We start from the raw sequence: 26181 nt of genomic DNA on the forward strand, positions 1-26181 counted from the left end.
CTCCGGGGCAATCCAGGGGCAGGGCGTAGTTCGGCCACCGGACGGGGGAACGGGAACGAGGAGATGGAGGAGCGAGGAGCTAAAGAGTAACCGTAGTGGGAATAGGCAACCCAAGCCAAGTTTTGTTTGTTTGATAGTGGCTTGTGTCGGAAACACCCTTGGAATGGGCATATAAAATATGTGCGTGGCTTGTAAGGGCCCGTAAGGAAGGGCTCGACAAAATAAGCACTTATCTTGTAAATACAAAGTGCGTCGTTTGCTTATATCACTCCTGTTTGTCTCGTTTATTATTTGCTTCCGCGTGCACATTTGATTGTTTAAAATAAACGGGACGAACTAATATATTTCCGCGAGTCACGGGTTCGTTCGGGTCATGTTCGGTCACTAAGTATCGTTCGTGATTCCGAGTCGGGACGTGACAGGTTTGACCGGCTAAACACACACCACGGGCCGCGCACTTTGGCGGCACGTATGGGCTCGTCCGACGTCCGATTGTAACGTTTTTGGTACTGACGCGCTCGTATTGAGATGCTCTACACTGTGATGCATTTATGTTACATGTTTGAGGCTTTTAAGTATGTGAAATTACGGTTATAACCCTATTTACGTGTATTTTTATTGTATTTTTGCGTATTTTCTTGTATTTCTTTATGGTTTCGGAAATGCATATGGTAGCTCACATGTATATCACCACATAAGAAATGTGTAGAGTGTAATTTATTGTCTATCAATGAATGGAGCAATGTAATTGGCATGGCATGTTATTTTAGTGACAAATTGCCCCTGTTTTCAAGAAAATTACATGTATAAGGTAAATGTGAGACATAAAGTTTATATCCCTAGTATGAGAGAGTTTCAAGGATTCAATTGGGTTGTGACAGCCAAAGTGGCACACTTGATTGGTTTTGAGAAATATCGATCTCATATTGTGGTGGGATATCTCATATTCTAATGCGTGGTCATACTCCCAAAGGAGGTAATTATGTATTAGTTTATGGAGGGACACATGTACAGTATTTGCTTAAGGAGTGACTGATCCTAGTGGTTTATACACCCAAAGGTGGTGAATTCACGCAGGTTGGAATATAACCTCATGGCCATTGTCATGTGGAGAGTATACAATTGCATGTCATATATTCTGCCCAGAGGTGTTTATATGATGATGTATGTAACTCTCAAGATGTGTACTTATATGGTTTTAAGTTACATGGTACTCACATATAATGCTAATTGTATACATTACTTACAAATTAGTCACCTTCTCTGAAAATAGCAGCTCCATTAAAATTGATGTTCTTTCTGGTTCAGACATTAAGAGATGGATAGAGGATTTTCTGTTTGGGATAGAGCTAGTAGATGTATATATTGCTCTTACTAAGGAAAAGCTGGCAGATTTTAGTGCCACTAATACGGATCCCGAGAAAGTACACTTTGCTGCTTGGGAAAAGAGCAATAGGATTTGCTTACTATCAATGAAGCAATCTATTCAGAAACACTTGAAGAGTGATTTGATGCTTGGGAAAAGAGCAATAAGATTTGCTTACTATTATTGAAGCAATCCATTCAAAAACACTTGAAGAATGATTTGCCAGCTAACTGTACTGCCAAATAAATTATGGAAGCTTTGGAAATTTGGAGCCGTGTCTCGTTTAATACTAAGATTGGAACATATCTGCAAGGACTCTTCAACATGAAATTTGATGGTCATGCTGAGGTTAGGGACAAGAAGAGTAAAAGGTCCAAAATCATACTCATAAAGGAAATCATGATACCACCAGTCATTCTGACTATCTAGGTCCTAAGAAAGCATCATTCAAGAAGGATGGTGATCGCTACTTCTTTTGTAAAAAATAAAAAAGTTCTCATAAAGAATGACTGTAGTAAATATAAAACTTGGTTATCTAAGCGTGAGCATGAGCATGCAGTTAATGATTCTTTGGCATTTGTTTGTGAATCCAATCTATCAAAAGCCTCGTTCGGTTCATTGGTGGCTAGATAGCGGTGCAACAAATCATGTTGCGTTTACCATACATGGATTTATAAACCGAAGGAAGCCAAATTAGGATGAATCAAAACTCACTGTGGGAAACAACAATAAAGTTGATGTCAAGTTCGTGATATATATCATTTTAATTCTAGATACTGGTTTTAATAACATATTTTATGTACTTTCCTTTAGATGGAACTTAGTTTCCATATCAAGTTTGAACATGTGTGGCTACTCTTTTGAAATTAAAAAAAAATACTATTTCTATGTTCTTTAATTCAAATAAACTTGGGTGTTGCAATATGTCCAATGGGTTTTACAAATTGTGATTAACTCCTAATGATGTATACTCACTTATACGGTTGAAAATGTTGTTTCTAAAAGACCTCTACCTAAGAAGCAGTCTTATGCATTTTGGTATAAACAACTTGGTCACATCTCTAGGGAAAGAATAGAAAGGTTGATAAAGGCCAACATTATGTTTGCTCTTAAAAGCGACCTAGAGACTTATATAGACTATTGTAAAGGTAAGATGACTAAGATAAAAAAAGAAAACTGCAATATATAGTTTTGACCTATTGGAGATCATTCATACTGATATTAGTAGGCCCAATACGGCAACATTGTGTAGAAATCTTATTTCATCATATTTATTGATGATTATTCCCAATATGGTTATCTATACTTGATTAAGGAAAAATCTAAGTCTCTTGACAAGTTCAAGATTTTTCGAACTGAAGTTGAGAAATAGTTGAAAAAAGTCATAAATGTTGTCAGATTTGACCGTGGTAGTGAGTACTATGGCAAGCATGGTGATGCTAGATAGATTGAAGGGCTATTTGCCAAATACTTGGAGGATTCTAGGATAGTAGCTCAATTTACTATGCGTGGGAGTCCTAAATAAAATGATGTGGCCGAAAGGCACAATTGCACCTTTATGGATATGATGAGGAGTATGATTAGTAGGACCAACTTACATGATTTTTGTGGGGTGAAGCTTTGAAAGCAACTCTTCATGTACTAAACCGTGTTCTTACCAAACTTGTTTCATTGACTCCTTTTGAGTTATAGATTGGACGTAAATCAAGTTTAGACCATCTTAAGGTCTGGGGATGTCCGGCAGAAACAAGGTTATATAATCCAACATTAAATAAGTTGGACTTCAGAACCATCTGGTGTTATTTTGTATCTTATCCAAATCATTCGAAGGGCTATCGGTTTTATAATCCCAATAGAGGCACAAAAATTATGGATTCACAGACAACGAAGTTTCTAAAATTTGTCGTGTTTGAAGAGGGTAGTTGCTCATAGACTATTAAGGATAATAGTATGGTAGGAACTACTGTGTCTATTTCTGTACCAATGCAAATGATTATAGAGCCTCCTATACCACACAAATTGAACCATTGAGGTTTAGGATCTTGTTATTGAGACAGTTTCTAATAAAGTTCTTCAAACCTTTCAGGTGCAGCATGAGGTTGTAGTGACTCTACTTAGGAGATTAATCAAGCAGAGACGATCAACTATACCACCATACTAAATAGTCTATATAGAAGAGCATAACTATGATATCAGTTATGTTATTGATCTAGTGATTTATAGATATGATGTTTCTTGTTGTCAATCAGATCTTTGATTGGATGCGATGAAAAACGAAATACAATTTATGAAACATAATGGTGTTTGGGAGCTTGTTGAATTGCTTGAGGTCACAAGCTCATCGGCTACAAATGGATGTTAAAACTGCTTTTCTGAATGGAGATTTTTGATAAGGAGGTTTACATGGAGCAACCTGAAGGCTTTGCAGCAGATGATTCAGGTAAGCTTGTGTGTAGTCTGAAAAAGGTCAATTTATGGCCTCAACCAAGATTCTAGACAATGGTACTTAAAGTTTCATAGTATTGTCACTTCTTTCAGTTTTGTTGAGAACAAAGTAAATCAGTGTATGTACTGCAAGGTCAGTGGGAAGAAATTTATTTTTTTGATGCGAAGGATCTTGATAAGGCTTCTTTTGTCCTTAGCATCGAGATCCATTAGGATTGTTCCCTCTATATATTGGGTTTATCTTAGTGGACATATATTGATCGTATTTCAGAAAGATTTAGTGAGCAGCATTGCAAGCCAGGAATTGCTCCTATCATTAAGGGTACTAAATTGAATCTGTCACATTTTCCTCGTTCAAATATCAAGAAAGCACAAATGAAGGATGTGCCTTATGCTAGTGCATTTGGAAATATAATGTATGCTCAAGTTTGCATTAGACCAGACTTTGCTTTTGCAATAGGACTTCTAGAAAGATATCGGACAAATCCAGAACACAATTACTAGGTTGCTATTAAGAAGATTTTGAGATACATAAAGAGGACAAGGGACTATATACTGATTCACAGATATGTTCAGGACCTGTAGCTAGTACGGTATCCAGATGCAGACTTTACTAGCTATCAAGATGAATCAAAGTTGACAATTGGATACATCTTTATTTTAGCAGGAGGTGCAGTATCATGGAAAAGTAAGAAGCAGAAATCTATATTGTCCTCCATTATACAAGCGGAGTTTATAGCATGCTTTTCAGCAACTATTCAAGTTATTTGGCTCCGGAATCTCATTAGGGAGTTGACTGTATTTGACTTTGTGGATAGACCCATACAATTGTATTATGACAATAACTCTGCAGCGGTGTTTATGAACAAGAGCAGACGTCTCAAGGGGTCAATAATATGATGGTCAAGTTTTTTTACTATAAAGGAAACAATTTAGAATGGTGACATTAAAGTAGAGCATATTCTCACAGATGATATGGTTGCAGATCCACTAACTAAAGGCCTTCGTTCTTGTGTGTTTGAACGAAATGTCAATAACATGGGTTTAAGAGCATCATGGGACGTTGTTGTTTAGTGGGAGCTGCTTTTATCTTTACTCTAATAAAGCTTACATCTGTGTTTTGTTACATTTAGTAACATGTTTTGATATGTATCAACTCCTTTGCATTCAATAAGGTGTTTATGAATGCATTGTTATCATGTTGAATACATATATATGTGAAAATCTCAAGTTATTGTGTAAACCTTAAGTAAAGGCTAGGGGCATCTGGTTATTAGCTTTAAGGATACGTCTTGTTACACATAAAGTAAAGTTAACTATAAGAATAAGACATATGTAGGTTCATCTGAACCATAAGAATATTCTCTAGTGACACATCCGGTTTTGTGACACTTAAGGAGAGAGAATATGGACTGACAAAGGGGATGATGCATAAGGTATTACTCTTTTTGAGGTGTTATCCAATTGTCACACTATCATATTGAGTCAATATCAGTAGAGTTAAAAACATATGTGACCATGGAAGGCACTATGTGTATACATGAGTTACCGTCATGATTCGGTGTTTGAGACTTTATGAGATCGGATTGACTATTATTATCACTAGACCAACATAAATGTGCGCACATATAGTACAATTTCAATTAATATAGCCCAAGTGGAAGAATGTAAGAGTTTTTTTATGTGGGCTACATTTATTTATATTGTAATTTACCGTTTTACGGGGTTGGTCTAATAAGGTTAGATATAAAGTTTCTTAATTAGTCTAACATGGGACTGACTAGTGTGGGCCAATTAAGGCCCAGCCCGTGATGAGAGGGCCCAGCTTAAAACTCTATAAATAGTGCTAAAGTCCCTTCTCTAACCCTAATGTACAAATTATCTCACATAAGAGGCAAACGCAAACTATGAGAGGCAGTCTCATCGAGCCAGTGATACATAAGGTAATAGAGGAGAAGGCTTGCGCTGGGGATCGTCGCTATTCCGCATAAAAAATGATGGATTCCAAATCAGGTGCACAAATTCCTTTTACTCAATTACTTGTTCTAGATTCTAGCTATAGAGATCTTGGGTGTCGTTTTATCATGACTAACACGACATATATACCTTGGATTTGATTTACCACTTGTGCAGTTGACGACTCAGCGTGTCCAATTCTATCATTGGTAGGCGGTGATGGCGAATTGTTACCACCAGTATTGTTAGAATTGAGTTGATTCCTCGTACGCATCATTGTATCTTCTCAATCTAGCCACACTTGACCCAATGGGTGTGGCAAAAATAAGCTTCACCGGAATTTTTCCACGACAAAATATCTTTCACCAAAAGTCGTTTTTCGATTTTTTTAATTGGAGGAGATTGGTTCTATGGTGATTCTAGACAGGAAAAATCATAGGTGATAAATGTCACGCCCCGAACCCCAACGGGCTCGCGACACCCCTTCCACGGTCGTATTGAACGCGACGTCCCAGGACGCGTCGCCGACCCAAACGAAACACCAAACAATAAAGGCAAACGGAAGCGAAATTAATTAACCCAGACAATAAACAATAACAAAGGGATAGCACGCAATAGTAATTGCATACATCATAAATCAGTCACTATTACAAAACAATAACCCAGTCTACCAAATTTAAAGCCACAATTTTCAAAAGGGGGCGGTGGTTGACAAACTTATCTCCTCTACAAAAGGTACTCAAAAGACAGGGTAAATGATCTATCTTTCAATTCCTGTGGAGCTCTGGCGGTATCTCCGAATCGATCACGGTCGCGGATCTGAAATGGTTATATAATAACCGTGAGAACGAGTCTCAATAAGCAACCCCCTATACCCCACGTAGGCCAATGCGTATCCAGACAAGTCGTACATGCAATCTACCCCATAATATATAAAATTCGCATCATTGTACTTACCTCGTCATCAAGCCCATGCCAACTCTACACGTTAGTCACAACGTGATAATACAATAATAGTAATTAAATAGCACATCACAACCGCTCAAACACCAACCACACTTGCACTCAATCAATCCAACTAATTCAACCAGCCAATTCAATCACACGCTCAACCAGCCAATTCAATCACACTCAATTCGCATGCGTGGCCGAACATCTTTCTCACGACCCGCGCCACTGCGCCTCAGGTCCATTCTCACTGCCCGCGCCACTGCGCCTCAGGCCCACTTGGCACACCGGCCATTCATGCTTTCACACGGACCGCCGTCAACACGTCCCAAGTCCGTAGCCCTCCGATCAATCCGGGCTTATAATTGATAGGCATGCACACGCCATTCAATTCAATCAATTTCACGCCAATTGCATTAAACCATCCATATTCACAACTCACCACGTCAATCCACAAACCTGACGTTCAAGTCGGCCACGTACGATCACCCAAATCATGCACATCATTTTATCCAATCCAATTAGCACAATTATATCATAATATAATTAAATTAAATCACGCTCTAACCGTTCTAAACCCGAGACAAGTCATAAAATACCCAAAGTACTAGGTAGGGTTTAGGAAGTCACTTACTTCAATTTGGCTCGGGAAAAACCGCACGGGCTCAAAAACGGGCCGGATGAACAGTGCCGAATGAACAGTAACGGGCCCTGATGAACAGTGTTCGGAATGAACAGTACCCCCGGAATGAACAGTGACGGGCCCGGATGAACAGTACCCCGGAATGAACAGTGACGCCCCCCCTCGGCTGAACCGTACGAGCAAGGGCGCGGGCTCGGCCACGGCTCGGGGCACTCTCGGGCTGGCTGGGCAGGGTCGCCGGGGCTAGGTGGTGGTAGACGGGGCAGCGACGGCGGCCGGTACGGCGGCGCGCGGCTGCTGGTCGAGGCGGCGCCGGGGAAAGCCCAAAACAGGGGAGGCGTCGGGGAGGAAGAAAAACAGAGAAAGAAAGGTGGTGGCGGCCAAGGGGGAAGCGGCAGGTCGGCGGAAGTGGCTGGGGGGAAAGGCTGGGTGGCGGAGGCCGAGCGGCGGCGGCGGCGAAGCTGGGAGCCGAAACTGGGGAAGGCGTCGGGGAAGAGAGAAACAGGGGGAGAGGGGGTCGCGCGGCGGCCGGAGGTGGCACGGCGGCGTCTCGGGTGGCCGGGCGACGGAGGACAGGCCGGCGGACGGCTGGGCAACGCCGGACCACGGCGGACGCAGCGGCAAGCTGCTGCTCGCGTGCAGCGTGGACAGGGCCGGCGACAGGCGGACAAGGCCGACGAGCGGCGATCGCGGGAGACGAGCGGCGGCACAGCTCGGTCGGGCGACGGCGGCGACGGCAGCGACGGCGACGGGGCTGGAGGCGAGCTCGATCGGCGTCGGCTGGTGCGAGCAGAAGCAGAAACAATCGAGCGGCGAAGGAGGAGGAAGAAGAAGAAGAAAGAAGGAAGAAGAAAAAGAAAAAAAGGAAGAGAGAGAAGGAGAAGGGATGGGTCTGACAGGGGGGGCAAACGTGCGCAAGGGGAAAAGGTGACCGGGGAGAGAGAGAGAGAGAGAGAGAGAGAGAGAAACAATAAAAAAAATTAACTTCAATCAAATATTAAATGCGATCCGATGACCCAAATTCAAAATCGAAAGCGATCTACCGGTCCAAAATAAGCCTCGCATATAAAAAGGGACAAAGGCCGAATTAATTAAATCAAACTATATCGAGGGAGGTCTACTAGTCCAAATTCGCACCTGGTCAAAAACTCCCCTTTTTTCCATTATTCCTGACAATCTCAACGCTGGCTACGATAATATTGACACCGTCCAATTTATTTCGTCCTGAAACTCCCAAAAATCGACTGTCAAGTTCGGGGTCTAAATAACGGCCAAATTCGATCGAGCGCGATTCTAGCGAAATCTCAATTTTAAAACAATAACCGAGAGTGATCAGTTCCCGGGCGAGATTTTACTATAAGCACACTGACGAATTACACGTTTTATAAATCCCAACTATGGGCCGAAATTCGGAATGTCACAATAAATATATCAACAACTTGAATTCAAATGGGTAACTGTACAAACGCAAAGTGTGTCGGAATTTAATTGACGACAAGGCTTAGACAATATAGATTCTATGATGGAACTGAGTGAAAAGAAACTGTGCCAAAATTTAATCGACGACACAATCTAAGAACACAAAGATGTTATGCCAAACATTAATTGACGACACAAACACAGGATAAAGATACACGCCGGAATTTAACCAACAACGTGGATCTACGAACTACAACTAAGAAACGCGCCGAAACTTAATTGACGACGCGAGTTTGGAAAATAAAAGTATAGCGTAGGAAAGTAAAGCTATTGAAAGATAGTAAATTTGTTTAATTTGTGCGAGGGAGCTTTTAGTAGATGGCTAGTGGTATTTATAGTGGTTGTGTCGTCACTGCTCTTAAGCGGTTCCTAGAGATTGTGTCCATGTTCCTCCACTTCTGAAAGTCCTGTTTCCATACTCCTCACGATGCCATGATATTGTTTCCAAGTGATTGTTCTTCTAGAAAAACGCACAGTTATCCCACAATCTCAACTACTCTGCTCTCTAAAGGTTTCAAACTCGTAACCCCATTTTGATGCTCCTTATGCGTTCAAGTTCTTATTGTACTGACAATTCTCTAAGCCTATTAATCGATACCTTTGTCGACCATCGTTGGCCATGCATCATCATAAATTAACAATTGATTGGCCGTGATTATCGATGTATGCAAATATCAATATTGATTTTCTTGATCGTCGTCGATGGGTCATGTGCTTGACAATATCTAACACTTTAATCACGTGTCTACTCGTATCGACAACCAGGTCACTTTTTGGTGCAAACAGAAAGTAAAAACTTTTGAAATTCTTGAAGAAAATACATGAGTATAATGTGGAGAATCCGTCGATTCCTTTCAATTGTCATTGTACAACGACTTTGTCATTACGGAATTAGCTCTATTAAATCACAAACAATCCCCCCAGATAACGCCATAAATGATCAAATGCCTACTGAGAAACACTCTTTAAGTCACAACACTTGATTGTGGTTGGATTCTCTAGTTTGTCTACTAGCAACTGTGTGATACATGGTGTGCGACAATTCGCTCAGCTTCCCAAACTGCCTCTCGTAAAACTCCAACAGCTCCAACCTGAAAATTCTCACACAACAGATGATATGAATATATATATATATATATATATATATATATATATATATATATATATATATATATATATATATATGTGTGTGTGTGTGTGTGTGTGTATTCACCACAATAAAATAAATAAATGACTTACCAATAAGCCAAACATTGGAAGGGTGCATATTTATCATAGATCTCCTTAAGGTCGCCCTTAATGGTCTTTTTGGTGCATCTTTCCCTTGCATGTACCTTTTGCCAAAGAAATAGAACGCATCATCCATCAAATTATTCGGAAGGGTGGTTATTGTGTACGACATATATTTTATGTTCGAAATTCACTTTCATACATGTTTCAAAAACTTGATTGTTTCGCTATCCCACGGAACCTCATCATAAAAGCCGAGGCACATCAAAACGCTAGCCCGCACGAAAGATCCGACCCCGCTTATGCCCTTGATCAGTATCCTGCATGATGCGGCATCCTGCACTCCCTGGTATCTGTCGATATTGAGCTTTCCCTCCTCTATCTCCATGGCAAGCTTGAGAATGTAGTTGGTCCGGTACCCGAGTTTGCACTTGCTCTGCAAGTAGTCCACGTCGAGGGTAGCAAGTTCCTTGGGGCTCGGAAAGTTGCCGAGGTCAACCTCTTCGCCTTCCATCTCCGCGGGAACCGGGTTTGCTCCATCCTTCTCTCGTCTTCGTTTCTTTCTCTTAGAGCCTTCAATAATGATCATCTTCATCTTCAAGTTGTGCTAAATATACTGAGAAGAAAGTCATGCCAAATAGTATTCTTACCTCGAGTGCTTAGCTCTAGCTGAAGTGCACATAAAGCTCGGGCCATCTCTACGGTCCTTCTCCACCTATGACAATTTTAGGTAGGACCCAAATCAGCATTGTCAACCCTTAATCAATAAGTATGTGATTCGGATGGCATGACAAGAGGTCACGAACTTTCAGTGCGAAAAAATTCGATTTTCTTTAATATGATTATGGAATGTCAAATATGACTATGATGAAGAACAAGGTCCAAAAACAAGGTGAACCTCTCACAGGAGCATCATCGTCATATATTGTTCAAAATCAAGGGCATCTGTTCGTTGGGTGTGATTCAGAACAAAGTCGAACCTAATGATGCAGAACAGAAACCACCATCCATATTTCGAAAAGCTTATGAACACAGAAACTCAATATTAAGCATGAAGAGAAATCGAGGGATCATAATAGAGTATGATAGTTCCTCAATTGTTACAGTTATGTGGTTTCTTATTCAGGTCATCATCTTCTTTGTCCTACTTCTAAATGTTCAACAAAGCTAATTCGTCACAAATTTTGCACAAGTACTTAACTGGCAGTTGCAAAGGAATATAGATTTGACGACATCTTCGAAGAGCGAAGGAGAACGAAAAACTCGACCGAATCCTCTATCCTTCGCTTCCGGATGCACTTTATGGAACTCCTTCACGTTCCGCTCGTCCCTTTCCGACAACCTTAACATCCGAATCACTTGTTCCTGCAATAATATATATCCATGCTTTTTCGTCACTAGTTTGCATGTACTTTCGGCGCACAGACAGAGTGAGATAGAGAGAGTACAAAAATCGCTTGCTGGTCTTGGGAGGAGAGGCGTCGAGCGCGATGAACTCGGACGAGCAACAATGTGCTGCTGCTGGGACCGGGAGGCTGCGAGATAGACACCTCAACGGAGGATGACGAATCCGCAAGACGGAGAGGCCGTCGTAACGTCTTGGTGGAAGGAATCCAACGGTTCGGAGCCATCATGAAGAATCCATGGTTGCACACCGCCTTCTCTAGATTGAACGTGGAAGAGCTTTCGCCTAAGCGCAACTGGAGATCGCAGCAATCTTCCATGTCCGACGTCAACAGAAGGGAAAAGAAACACAAAAAATGAGGAAGATCCTTAACGCTTCCTTAAAATGCAAAGATTGCACAACGTTTCAATTCATGGGAATCCTCAACCCCTCGACTGATGCAAACAAAATCAAACTCGACAGGTCAATTCCATCTCATACTTATGGTGACTCCTCGTTTACCTCTATTGGGAGCGAGAGGACGAAGTAAAACTAAATGCAGACAGACGAGGCGCTCTTCTAGGAGTCCCCGCAGAATGTTTACTATTGACAAGCAAGAAAAAGAGAGAACAGCAGCATTGAAGAGTCGTATCCAAGCGAGAACGAAGATTCATAATAACCCCTGCTGAATGATCATTAAATAATTCTAGATATCATACTAAATTTATGAGTATATATGCATGCATTGGTTGGTCGCTTCGACAATTTCTCTGAAGCTTATCTAAGATTAATTTGATATCGATGAGGAGAATTAGTAATTTAGAGAAAAATCAACTGAAGAATTACATTAAATTTTCAGATTTTATGACAATCTGATTGTTTATTATAAGAACAGATGGTTGAAAAGCACTTGCAGGATTGCACCATTCTTATGTCCATGATAGATAAGCACAATTGATAAAGTTTTTAATAGCTATACCTATGTGATAGTCGTGGAACCGTGGAAGAACATTCGTGAGCGGCTTGCCGAAATGGTCGATTGAGTAGATTTAAAACGTTGAACAAATTGTTTCATGGTGTCACTTTTATAGTAGTTTTGACTACATAATGCTTTCGTTGGGTTTTTTCTATATTAATATGTCTAACGAAGTAAGAATGTAAAAGCATTTCAAATTATTTTTAATTATTAAAACATTATATAAATTGCTAAAAGTTTGTAGTATTTGATGTTGAACACTAAAAAGTACAAATTAAAAGCTAAAGTACAATGAAACATCGCAAGAAGGATGGCAAGATCGTATTTTTGCTACATGTCGTGTTTACTACATGCAAAATATATCTTTGTTTCTAACACATTCAAATGTCAATTTCTTTGTACATGGGACGCTGTGTATATTTGCTAGTATATAGAGATATTAACCCATTTTTTTTATCAAAATTTTAATTTGTTATAAGAAAAGATGATTAATATATTAAATACTAGGCAATTATTATGGATTCGAATTTAAAAAGTAACGCATTACATGATTACCTGCCAATCATCTTTATTATCGTAAATGATGATTTTGTTTATATATTGTTATGTATGTTCGTAGTGAATTTTGTACAACTATAGCACCATGGAAATTCATGTCATTTTATGCCTTCTTTCTGTGACGTCACTAATTAAGTTAGTAGTTAGCACATATCTATATATCAATATATAATTATAAACTTGTATCATGTATTAATTACACTGCATTGATGATCCATTGGTGTTAATTGATTTATATTATTATTTGATTAATCTTATATATAGTATGGGTTTTTGTCCATTAATAATTAGAGGTTTTGTAATTAGTGTTTGTCAGTTAAGTATGTTCATATCTCTATTATAAAGAAAATGTATATCTTATTTCTATTATTGCTATAAAAAATATTTTCTTACATCTATTGTTAATTAACATTTTCTTATACATATTATCATTATTATCATAATACCACTATTATATTTATGGAAAAAAATTCGTGCATTAATGATGTCAAATAAATTAATGAATATCTCATATACGTATAAAAATGGGTTATGAGGATCCATTACCGTAATTAATTTTTTTGTCCAGGTAAATAGTCTTGGCTAATTATCTTCAAGTGGATGATGACCGTTTCATCCCTATTGCCCTTGCGCACATTATAAATCACATCAATGGTTGGTAATCGCATCAAGTGGTGAATATCGCTAATTGAATAAGGATACTTTCGAAAATTTTCATGTTTATATTCTCGTCATTGTAAGCAAGACCATTTTCACCTTCCACTTCTACATAATATTTATCTCTTTCCCTTTTTTCTTTTACAATTCTCTAAATTGAAATATCATAATCCATTTTCCTATTCCTATAGATCGTATATACCTTATTTGGTATAATTACTTAGTCGGATAAACGGAAACTTTCACATCCAATTTTAAGGAGGGGAGATTCTATAGGATCATATCCCAATTTTTCTTTTGCTAGGCCCAAAGCTAAAAAACCTACTTTCATACAATTACGAGGATTATTCAAATATAAAATATTTCCTTGTTCCAAGATATTTTATCCTTGCGTTGAATCACTGGGTTTAGATACTTCAACGATTTGTAATCGTTTCAAAGTGGTAACAACATGCCTCTTTTCTTGATTTATTTCTATCAAAGAATAATGGTTAATTCCCGCACGATGCACTTTTGATCAAAAGAGTTCCATTAATTTCAACAAAATTTTCCTTTTTTGGATTTGAACATGCTCGAATTGGATCCTTTCCATTTAGAAATCGAAAATATACTACACTTTCGAAGTTGAACCAACTTATTATTTGGCACAAACCCTAGATCCTTGCCTTGAGAAATGAATCAATACTTTCTACTCGAGTTGCATCACATACTACTTACAATACAAACCAATAAAAGATGAGGGTTTTAGTGGAACAGAACAAATGATGTTGAACCAAGAGTACCTTCATTCCTATATAATATAATTAAATAAGAGAGATGGGTGTATGAATTCGCAACTGATCATGTCCTTCAAGTCGCACTTTGTTTTCTACGACAATGTTTCAAACGAAGTTTTACCATAACATTCCTTTAGTCTGGAACTGATATTTACTTGATTTAATTAGGGAATTACATTTTACCCACGTGTTAATCATTCATTCACAGTCTTGTAGCATACAAATTAATATTATTATCCAAAGAAGAGCAAATATAAAGGAACAAACCATTGACATTTTTTAATATGCAACTAACACATACATTTTAAAAGGAAATCTTTAATGTATAGAGCTTTCTCTAAACCATATGGTGCTCTTTGTGTGCACCACATTTGAAATGTTTGCCAAGTTTTTTTAATCTGAGTGAAGAAAAGGTAGAGAAACAAGATTGGTGTCTGACCAAAAAAAAAACCAGCAAGATAATAAATATATGACGATGCAATAGTAGAAAATTTTAATTGTATTTTATGACTATAATAATAAGTGAAGTCTGTAGATTTGTTTCTTCAAATGTAACCTCTTTTATATATTAAAAAGACACTTAAAATGTAGCCCGCGCAAAGCCCGGGTATGAAAACTAGTTTTGCTTTTAATTGTAGATTAAACTATAAATATTGCATGAAAGTGTGCACATATAATTTTAGTGAAAATGTAATTTCTTAGAAACTTTCTAATGTCCAAGAAGCGAAAGTTAGAAGGTTATCACTATAAAAGTAAAGCACAATAAAAAGAAAATTTGGTATTCTAAAATACGAGGATGAAATAACCATTAAATTTATCACTTAGATTTAGTTATTTCGTAAATGTTTACTCTCTCTTGACTGTCTTGATTTTATTTTCTAAAATCTATCTTTTTTAAGTACCATTTTAATTATGTACGTTAAAAATCCAAACTGTAGATATGACAATAGCCCACACAAAGAGTGAGTCAAGCACCAAAGAGGATACTTGAGAATTTGAATTTAAATGATACATTATGGTTTAAAATTTGATTCAATGCATAAGAAGTCTTCAAGATGCTTTCATTTTCTATTTTAAAATCGAAAGCTATCAATTTTTTGAGATAAACATATCAATTTCAAGGGTAGGTTCTCACATATTAGGGCAACATATTAGACAGGACCTTTCAATTTTACCACATTTTGTAATTGATGTTTCAAATTTGAAAAGTTTCCCCATTTTAAATTTTCCACTTAAGAGCAAATATGGTTAAGTTCGCTATACAATCATTAGCAAAATGTGATTGCTTGCGAATCGATTCATATATCATCCCATAGATGAATAACAACAAAACACATTTGACACTCTTCCAATCAGTTGAGTTGAATTTTAATGACCAAAAGATTCGATTTCTTTGGATTTTTGTTTATTTCAAATATGGATTTTGTTTACTTTTCATAGTCAATTCGGATCGGGCAAAATTGGTTTTCGGGTCTTTTGGGCGGGTACGTACCTCTTCTCAAAGTTCTGCTCATGGGGCGAGGCTATTTGCGATAAAAAAAAAAACATTATGGGGGGACTCTGGGGGATTAGTGATCAATACAGGGGGCAAATATGGAATTTTCTGAAGTTAGTCTGTCATACGCAAAGTCACGACTTAAAATGGTGCTCTTCTCGATGGAGAAAAGAAGCGCGAAGAGAATCGGCATGCTGCGGAGGAGATAAATGCTCTGCAATTTTCAAGAATCATGCTTTCGCTTCTCAAATGGATGTTCCTCGCTTAGCCCGCACAGGTTGGAACTTGTGGAGGCACCATCATTGCTTCTGGTAATCATCTCTCTCTCTCTCTCTCTCTCTTAAAATGCATGCAGTCCGTTCTGATTCAGTTTGTCTAGCTTTTTCCTCTTCAGCTTCGTGACAGGAAAATGGTTTTTTGGGGTCCGTTCTGATTCTCTTTTGCACATTCTTTTACCTGTGAATTTGATACGACACTTAAAGTTTCGATCTGTTGTTCTTGTTTGTGATTTTATTTCATGAGAGTGATGATATCGTCCACTAAGCACCAGTAGTCCAGCCATGCATTTGTAAAATGAAATGTGAAGCTCGTGCACTGAGTCTAGTCTATTTTTACTGGTAAAGATTGTTATATCAAAATCTTCTGATGAGTTGCTTGCATCCTGCATCAAAGTTGGACCAGTCAAAAACCTCTAGTAACTCTTGTTTCTGGAGGCAAAGGCAATATCCAATAAATTGTTGCTTTTATCTTTTAGAACGAAAGATTATTAATGATGAAGCATAAAGATATTGACCTTTAAAAACTTTCGCCGTCAGCATTTTTGCTATTTGGATTACTTTGTCAATAATGTAGTATCAACTTTCACAAACACAATATACTAGTCGTGTAACCATAGAGAAAGAATATGATGTTTGAGCAATTTGTATGATTATGTGACCATAGAGAAAGAATATGACGTTGGTGGATTCTGCTTTTATTTTCATGATTGCCAGATAATCTTTATAACTGATATCATTCTTCACTTTGAAATGTGAAATCGCTTCTCCTTCTTGTATTCATCTGATGTCATTGGTGCTGTTTTCTTTTGGCCTTAACCGTGATGGAGTTGTCATATTGTATTATTCTGTTTGTTATGGATTTATTAATGTTGTATTTTTTTTGGTAAAGTCTTTATTAATGTTGTAGGATCTCGCATCATGCCAGATTTTGTTTTATAGTTGTTAGCATTCTTGACTTTGAAATTTTAAGTTGATTTTCCTTCTTATATTCGTATGATGGCATTACATGGACAAGTACAGATATGTTGCTTGCTCTCATTCTGTCCAGTTTCGCATCTTCAGTTTAGGAGAATGTTTATATGATGTGTTTACAATGTGAATTTTTAACAACAGAGAAGGAGAAATAAACCACAAGAAAGCAAGGAAGGGAAAAGACCATTGTCGACGACTTAGGAAAAAGCATGAAAAAGGCAAATCTGATAAGGTCAATAGCTTGCCGGGACAGAATTCTGAGGCCCTGTTGCTAGAATTCGAAGGACTAGGTGTAGCTTGGCCAACACCAAGTCTCCAACTTGAAACTCCACATGCCGTCGCTTTTTTATCGGCCCACTTCTTCATGCGCTTCGAGACCTTGTGCAGACAAATCCGAATAAAGTCCGCCTGCGCATGCCACTCCTTGGCAACCTTGAAAGTAGATGGGCTACTCTCCTTATAGCCCGGTGCAACCGTACTCAAGGTGAGTGGTTGTTGCCCCATGATGATCTTTGAAGATTATAGGAAAACTAGGCTACATTGATCAACTTCGCTCAATTCACCTGTTACGTAGTGCCGAAGGTACAACTCTAAAAGTGCATTAACCCACTTCGTCTGACTGTCTGTTTGGAAATGGAAACTTGTAGACAAGTTTGAATCCGACCATAGCAATTTAAAGAGATCGGTCCAAAACTTACCAGTGAATCGAGGCTCGCGATCTCTCATAATTGTTTGCGGCACTCCTTAATACCTGACGAAGTGCTTTAGGAATAGCTTGGCCGCCTCCTCGGCTGGACAATCTTTTGATGCGGGAACGAACATTGCATACTTGGAAAACCAATCCACCATGACCATGAGAGTCCGACACCCTTTGGACTTAGGCAAATTCACGATGAAGTCCATGGAAATACTCTCCCGTGGACGCTCCTAGATAGGAAGTGGCTCCAATATCCCCGTCGATGACTGTTGCTCGAGCTTGTCTTATTGGCACACGAGACATGTCTTCACATACGCCTCAAAGTCATTGCGCAAGTGAGGCCAATAATATCGATCCTCCACAAGTGCCATAGTGTAGTGGATCTCCGGATGACCTGCCCACTTAGAATCGTGGCATTCGCATAAGACTTCCTTAGTTTTCTATGGAGTGGCACGTATAGTCGTCGCCCTTTAGTGTAAAGCAAGTCGCATTCATATCAAAATTGTCGATTCTTGCCCTCCCATGCATACTCAAGGAGTGCCTTGGCAGTTGGGTCGTGCTTTAGCCCCTTCTTGATCCGACTAAGAGCGTTGGCCACAAAATTCACCTTCCCAAGCTTATACTCAAGCACATAGTCGAATTTGAATTCCGCCAGGAAGTCTTGCCAACAAGCTTGCTTCAGACTCAACTTCTTTTGGGTTTAGAACTAACTCGTGGCCATGTTGTCCATCCTTAGGACGAATCGGAATCCCAAGAGATAGTGCCTCTATGTCCGAAGGCAATGTATCATGGCAGTCATTTCCTTCTCTTGGATCGCATACTGTCGTTTGGTATCACTCAGCTTCCTTGATTCAAACGCCACCGGATGCCCATCATGCATTAAGACATCACCAATAGCATAATCAGAAGCGTTAGTTTCTACCTTATAAAGTTTGGCGTGATCAGGTAGCACGAGCACCGGCTCCTCGGTCATTACTTGCTTCAACCGATCGAACGTCTTTTGGCATCGGGTCATCCACTCCCACGGCTTCTCCTTTTTTAACATGTCCATGAGTGGTGTGACATCCCGAATTTTGACCCATTTTTGGGTTTTATAAAACGCGTAATTTGTCAGTGTGCTTATAGTAAAATCTCGCCCGGGAACTGATCACTCCCGGTTATCATTTTAAATTAGAGATTTCGCTAGAATCGCACTCGATCGAATTTGGCCGTTATTTAGACCCTGAACTTGGCAGTCGATTTTCGGGAGTTTCGGGACGAAATAAATTGGACGGTGTCGATATTATTGTGGCCAGCGTCGCTATTGCCAGGAATGTGTGAAAAGTGGATTTTTGACCGGGTGTGAATTTGAACTAGTAGGCCTCCCTCGTAGTGTGTTTTGGATTATTTTATTTTGGCCATTTTCCTATATTATTAATTAGGATTATAGGGGACCGTTAGATCGTTTTTGGGTTTGAACCGTGTCCGTCGGATCACACTTGAGTGAGAGGTTTGAATTTTGAGTCTCTCTCTCCCTTTCTCTCTCTCCTCTCTCCTCTGCGCCGCGCCACCCACTCCCGTGCGACGTCCCTTCGCGCACGTCTGTCCTTCTCTCTCTCTCTCTCCCTCTCTCTTTCTTTCCCTCTCTCTTTCCCATCTGGTCGCGCACGTCTCCGCCCATGCAGACCCCTGACACTCTCTCTCCTCTTTCCTTCTTCCCCTTTCTCTCTCTCTTCTTCTTCTTTTCTTCTTCTTCCTCTTCCTTCTTCCTCCCCCCGCCCCGACCGGGTTCCCCGCCGCCCACGCCCGAGCTCGCGGACCGCAGGTGCGCCGCCGCACGTCGCCCGGCCCGGCTCGACCGCCGCACCGTCCGCCCGGCCGCCGACCCCCGGCCGAGGTGGTCTCTCCCTCCCTTCGCGCCCGGCTTCCGGGCTGCTCGAGCCCGCCGGGTGCCGCAGCCTCGCTCGCTCGCCTAGCCGGGCCCTGCCCAGCCGCGCCTCGGCTATCGCCGCTCGTCGTCTTTGCCGCACCGGCCGTCGCCGTCGCCGCGCGAGCGAGCGACCCAGCCCTTGCTCGAGCTCGCAACGTCCGGCCGTCGCGGTTCGCCCGATTCGCTGCCAGCCGGTTCGGTCGGCGTGCCCGTCGCTGCCGCGAGGCCGCCGCACTGCCCGTCGCCGCGGTTCGCCACCTCCCTCGTCTCGATCCCTCTCTCCCTCATCCTCACCCTCCGGCCACTCTTTTTCTCCCCCGTTCAGCTCGCGCCGCCGCCGCAGCCGTAGCCATCACCGCCGCTGCCGCTGCTGTCGCGGTCGCCGCCCACCAACACCAGCCTGGCCGGCCAGCCAGCCCGGGCCGTGGCCGGCTCGTCGCCCACGCAACCAAGCCGCGCCCACGCCCGCGCTCGTGCCCTTGCCTACGCCCCGTGCCCGCGCCCGTCGCCACGCCCCGTGCCCGCGCCCGTGGCCGAGCTCGCCCGTGCGCCGTGCCGTCCGACTGTGCGCGTCGCCCATCCAACCAGGCGCGCCGCCCGTCCGTTCGCCCGTGCGCCCGGCACGCCGCACGGCCATCGCGCCAAGCGCTGTGCACGCTGATCGGCCATTGTGCCCGCGTTGGCAGGCCACCGCGCCTGTTGGCCCGCGCCCGCGCCCAGTCCGGTACTGTTCACCCGGGCCATTTTGGGCCCGAGCCGACTTTTCCCGGGCCAAACTTAAGTAAGTGACCTCCTATTCCTTATTTAGGACTATGGGTATTTTTAGACTTGTTTAGGATGTGCTTGGTACCGGGTTAGGAATTAAATTAAGCGTGGGCTAATTTGACTGATTGTGCTCAATTTGTGAATTATTGTGGCGGTAGTTGTATGGCTAATTTTGTGATTGACTGAGATAAATATGTCTGACTGAATTGTCGTGGCGCTTGTGGGTGAATTGGATTATTTGAATGTGCCGACATGAATGTCGGGTCGGTGGATTGATGTGGGGAGTGTGAATTAAATTAGTTGTTATAGTGTGTCAGATTGACATTGGTGTGAGCTTGGTAATTTGATTGTGAAATGTACGACGTGTTAGATGACAGATTGTGTGGTGGTGCATGTGCATGAGAGAAATGTCATGAGGCGTGGTTACGCGGGACTGAGCCCGGCTTGATCTGAGGGCTTCCAACCTGAGGCGTGGTTACGCGGGTGTGGCTAGAAAGGTAAGTAATGACCTGAGGCGTGGTTACGCGGGTCGAGAGAAATGTCCTGAGGCGTGGTTACGCGGGACTGAGCCCGGCTTGATCTGAGGGCTGTCAACCTGAGGCGTGGTTACGCGGGTGTGGCTAGAAAGGCAAGTAATGACCTGAGGCGTGGTTACGCGGGTCAAGAGAAATGTCCTGAGGCATGGTTACGCGGGACCGAGCCCGGCTTGATCTAAGGGCTGAGCCTGAGGCGCAGTGGCGCGGGCTGTGAGATTGGGCCTGAGGCGCAGTGGCGCGGGCAGTGTGAAAGGACCTGGGAGGTTGTGGAAAGTTGTTCGGCCACGTATGCGAGTTGAGTGTGATTAAATTGATTGGACTGGCTAATTGAATGTGTGATTGAATTGGTTGGATTGATTGAGTGCTAGTGTGGTTGGTGCTTGAGTGATTGTGATATGTTATTAGACTATTAATATTGCATTGTCACGTTTAACTAACGTGCAGAGCATGCGTTTGATGGCGAGGTAAGTACAATGACGTGAATTTTATATGTTGTGGGGTAGATTGCATGTACGACTTGTCTGGGTACGCATTGGCCTACGTGGGGTATAGGGGGTTGCTTATTGAGACTCGTTCTCACGGTTATTATATAACCATTTCAGATCCGCGATCATGAGTGACTGGAGACGCTGCAAGGGTATCTCGGAGATCAAGTACGGGTCAAGTTGCCCCATATTTTTGTGTGCCCCTCTTTTGTATAGCGAAGTAGGATATCCAACCACTACTCCGTTTTAATGTTGTGTATTTGGAATTATTGTTTTGTGCTATCCTTTCGTCATATTTTACTGTCTGGGTTGTTTTGAATTCGCTTCCGCTTGCATAGTTCGTTTGGGTCGGCGACGCGTCCTGGGACGTCGCGTTCAATACTACCGTGGAAGGGGTGTCGCGAGCCCGTTGGGGTTCGGGGCGTGACATCCCTGTTGATTTGGTATCAGAGCAAGGTTAGCTCGAACCAAGATGGTCGAAACTGGAGTGATAAGGAGCGATGACTTTGGGGTAGTCAGTTAAGGAGTCTTGTGTGCCATGCGTACCCCAGACCGTGTGATTGTGATTGCTGAGTGATTATATGCAATGACATGTGAAATGCAGGTGCGTCGGGACTTGAGGTAAGTGCGTGAAACCTGTTGGTTGTGATTGAGTGATGTTGGTGATTTGCTGCCTGCTTTGTGAATTGTGGTTGTGATTTGGTGTCATGGATGATTGGCTGCCTGCTAAGTGAATTATTGTTGCGATTCACTGCCTAGGGCTTAGACTGGTATAGTTGGCCTAGGTCTTTAATTTCCGAGGGGAATTATAGCAGGTAAGTGGATGGTGTGAATCTTGTGAGTAAGAGTAGCCGAGGAAGAGGTCGAGGTCGAGGTCGAGGTCGTGTAGGTCCGCAAGTTGGAGTTGTGGGGGATCCCAGATGGGATGAGATTTTGAGGGCACTCGAGGAAGTTGGAGTTTTAATGGGAAGGCTGACTGAGCAGTAAAATGCGACTATTGCTACTAATGCTAAGGCCGCTGTTGTCGCCGCCAATGGAAATAACGGGAATCATGGGCATAATAGAAATGTTGGGAATCAAGGTCAAGGGCAAGTTAATGCAATCATAAAGATGCGTCAGCTGGTTGGAAAATATTTGAAATTGAAACCTCTGAAGTTCGATGGTAAATGTGACCCTGAGGCTACATTACTTTGGACAGAGGACTTAGAAAAAGGCTTTTGAGGTATTCGGGTGCACTGATGAGGAGAAAGTGACCCTGGCTATATATCAACTCTAAGGAAATGCAAAAGATTAGTAAGAGGGTCCCCGAAGTAGGATATTTCAGAGGACATAATTCCAAGCTAGGGTGTCGTTATCGAGGCCTTCAATGGGAAGTACTTTCAGAGTGTGCGAGAACAGAAAATGAAAGAGTTTCTTCGGCTTCGCTAAAATTGAATGTTAGTCGATCAGTACGAGGTAGAGTTGGTAAGGTTGTTTAAGTACGCACCAAGGATAGTTAATGATCGTGTGGATAGGACAAGGAGGTTCCGAGATGGACTGAAACCGAACCTCCGCAGTCAGTTGATGTTAATGAACTTAAAGGATTGTAATGATCTGTATGACAAGGCTTAAACGGTTGAAAGGGATATGAATGAGAGGGTTACCGTATATGGATCGCGATATACGCCGACTAGGGACAATAGGAACTTTGGAAAGTCGAACTACTACTCCAACGCCGCATGTCGGTCTTATGGAAAGAGGCATAGGAATGACTATTGCCAAGGTAGAAGTGGAGCATGTTGTGGATGTGGACAATAAGGTCACCAAGTGAGAAATTGTTGAACCGATAGGTTAGGTTTACTAATGCAATCGCAGCGACCGCAGGTAGGACATTAAGCGAGAGCTGCCTCGCAGATTTATCAGAATCGACTAAGGACGTAAGGAAAAGTGTATGTTGTGGCTGAGAAGGAAGTGAAGGATGTGCCTTGAAAGTCTAGATGCGTTGTGAAATGGTATTGGGTACAATAGGAGATGATTTTGAAGTTATTACTTGAATGGTCATGTAAGACTTATAATCACTTATGGTGAATAGGTGCAATCATTTTGAAGATTTCTGAATTACTGATGATATTTTTGGACTGGTTTGGAAGGATGAGTATTGCTTAGAAATTTCAGATTTTGTAAAGAACCGGGGTGATTTAATTTGGGAGACTGTTGGATTGAAATTGGAGGGATTAAGCCTCGTCTTTGAGGTGTGGAAAGATAACTATCTTGTGATTAACTCGTTGGTTAAGGAGTCAAGGCTAGAGGACATAGCCGAAGTATGTAATCTTCCTGATGTCTTTCCTCAGGAATTGTCGGAATTGCCACATGATAGAGAAGTGGAGTTTGTGGGTGAATTAGCCCCAGGGATAGAACCGATCTTGAAAGTGCCCTATAGGATGTCACTGTCGGAATTGAAGGAATTGAAGGTCCAAATGCAGGAGTTATTGGATAAAGGTTTTATTCGCCGAGTGCGTCTCCATGGGGAGCGCCAGTGTTGTTCGTGAGGAAAAAGGATGGATCCTTGAGGTTGTGCATTGACTACAGACAATTGAACCAGGTGACCATTAAGAATAAGTATCCGTTGCCAAGGATAGATGACATGTTTGATCAGTTGCAAGGTGCATCGATATTTTCAAAGATCGACTTGAGGACGGATTACCACCAATTGAGGATTAAGGAGGATATACCGAAAACGGCATTTAGGACGAGATATGGGCACTATGAGTTTACAGTAACGCCATTTGGACTAACTAATGCCCCCGCTGCTTTCATGGATTTAATGAATCGGGTATTCAAGGAATTTTTAGATCAGTTTGTGATCGTGTTCATAGATGATATTCTGGTGTATTCAAAGAGTTCCGAGGAACATGAGGTACATTTGGAAAGAGTTCTACGGACGTTAAGGGAGCATGCACTGTATGCTAAGTTTAGCAAGTGCGAGTTTTGGCTGAACCGTGTAGCGTTTCTTGGGCACATAATTTCCGGAGAAGGAATCTCCGTGGATCCGGCAAAGATTGAGGCAGTGATGGATTGGCCGAGACCGACGACAGTTACTGAGGTTCGAAGCTTCTTAGGACTGGCAGGTTACTATAGACAATTTGTGGAAAGATTCTCGGCAATAGCCACTCCATTGACAAGGTTGCTTAAGAAGGAGACTAAGTTTGAATGGACGGAAAAGCGCAAAGAGAGTTTTCAGGAATTGAATATGAGCCAAAGGCGTTGGATGGAATTGCTAAAGGACTATGATTGTGATATATTGTATCATCCCGGTAAAGCCAACCGGGTAGCGGATGCCTTGAGTCGGAAATCGAGCATCGCGCATTTATTGGTCAAAGAGTGAATTTTATTGGAGGGAGCGCGGAACTCAGAATTTAAGTTCGAGGTAGGACACCTCTCTAGTCTGATGGCGACATTAAGGATTGAACCGGAAGTACAAGCCAAGATTAAGGCGTTGCAGTCTATTGACCCTGAGATTCAGAAGATTTTGGAGATGGATACACTAAGAGGAAACCGGACTTCCAAGTGTCCGAGGACGGAATTCTTAAGTTTCGAGGACGTTATGCATGCCCGATGATTGGGGACTTAAGGAAGAGATTTTGTCGAAGGCTCATAGGAGCAATTACAGTATCCACCCGGGCAGCACTAAGATGTACCAGAACCTTCGTCAACACTATTGGTGGAATGGAATGAAAGTAGACGTAGCCAAGCATGTGGCCAAGTGTTTGACGTGCCAACAAGTGAAGGCACAACATTGTAAGCCTGATGGAATGTTGCAACCGTTGGAAATCCCAGAATGGAAATGGGAACATATCACAATGGATTTTATAACGGGACTGCCGAGAAGCCAGAGGGGACATGATTCTATTTGGGTGATAGTAGATAGATTGACGAAGTCAGCGTACTTCCTGGCGGTGCAAAAGGACTTCGAGCTAGAAAGGCTGGCAGAGTTATATGTGCGACAGGTTGTTCGTCTTCATGGAGTACCGGTATCAATCACTTCGGACCGTGATCCCCGGTTTGCCATGCGAATTTTTGAAAAAGTCTCGCAATCGGCCATGGAGACTAAGTTGCAATTCCAGACGGCCTATCATCCGCAGACGGATGGCCAATCTGAGAGGACTATTCAGACATTAGAGGATATGCTGAAGGCGTGTGTGTTAGACTTTCAGGGCAAGTGGGAAGAACAGTTGCATTTGGTGGAATTTGCCTACAATAATAACTACCAGCAAAGTATCAGAATGGCACCGTTTGAGGCACTATATGGCAGGGCGTACAGAACACCATTGTGTTGGGATGAAGTGGGGGAAAGAAGTATAACGGGTCCAGAGTTAGTTCAGCAATCGGTGAAAACAGTAAAGGCTATCCGGGAAAGGTTGAGAACAGCCCAGAGTCGTCACAAAAGTTACGCAGACCGAAGGCGTAGGCCGTTAGAGTTTCAGATTGGCAACCATGTATTTCTTAAGATCTCGCTAATGAGGGGACTATCTCGGTTTGGCAAGAAAGGGAAACTAAGTCCAAGGTATATAGACCCGTTCGAGATTTTGGAAAGGATTGGGACGTTGGCCTACCGTCTCGCCTTGCCGCCGAATTTGTCGCAAGTTC

This window comes from Syzygium oleosum, unplaced genomic scaffold (genome assembly GCF_021117445.2).
Source record: "Syzygium oleosum isolate NSW1041296 unplaced genomic scaffold, Sole_v2.1 Sole_v2.36, whole genome shotgun sequence".
Classification (NCBI taxonomy): domain Eukaryota; kingdom Viridiplantae; phylum Streptophyta; class Magnoliopsida; order Myrtales; family Myrtaceae; genus Syzygium; species Syzygium oleosum.